The sequence below is a fragment of the Fulmarus glacialis genome, unplaced genomic scaffold, assembly GCF_000690835.1.
Source record: "Fulmarus glacialis isolate BGI_N327 unplaced genomic scaffold, ASM69083v1 scaffold15893, whole genome shotgun sequence".
Taxonomy (NCBI): Eukaryota; Metazoa; Chordata; class Aves; order Procellariiformes; family Procellariidae; genus Fulmarus; species Fulmarus glacialis.
This window is the reverse complement of record NW_009205066.1, coordinates 13720-14046: the sequence shown is the minus strand read 5'-3', so window position 1 is coordinate 14046 and position 327 is coordinate 13720. Positions and strand designations below refer to the sequence as shown.

Genomic DNA, 327 nt, shown 5'->3' with positions numbered 1-327 from the left:
TGCGGGTCGGGGACAGGGGCCCTGCACAGAAGGAGCCTGGCTGCCCACCCACCCCCCGGCTCAGGGGCCACCTCGTCACCACCGAGGACAAGCAGCCAGGCAGGGTGACAGCTTCTCCATAGGGACCAAACCCTACCAAAGTCTCCAGGGGGAAGCATCCCGCTGCGAGAAGAAGGGATCAACCCCATACTCGGGGTCCAGCTGAAGACAAGGGGAGGTTTGGGGTCTCCGACACAGCCAACCCCCTCCAGCCCCGGGCATGTCACTTCGCCTCACTCACGGCACAGCGAGGGTGATGCTCCTGATGCCAACGCCCCAGCAACAGGG

The 327-nt window shown here is 65.1% G+C and overlaps 1 protein-coding gene across 1 annotated transcript in view; it reads right to left on the bottom strand.

Moving 5' to 3' along the window:
- The window catches only part of LOC104074944 (disintegrin and metalloproteinase domain-containing protein 33-like), a gene marked incomplete at both ends in the record, with an annotated part of 22826 nt that overhangs the window by 11284 nt on the left and 11215 nt on the right, over positions 1-327 (bottom strand). The window lies entirely within an intron of this gene.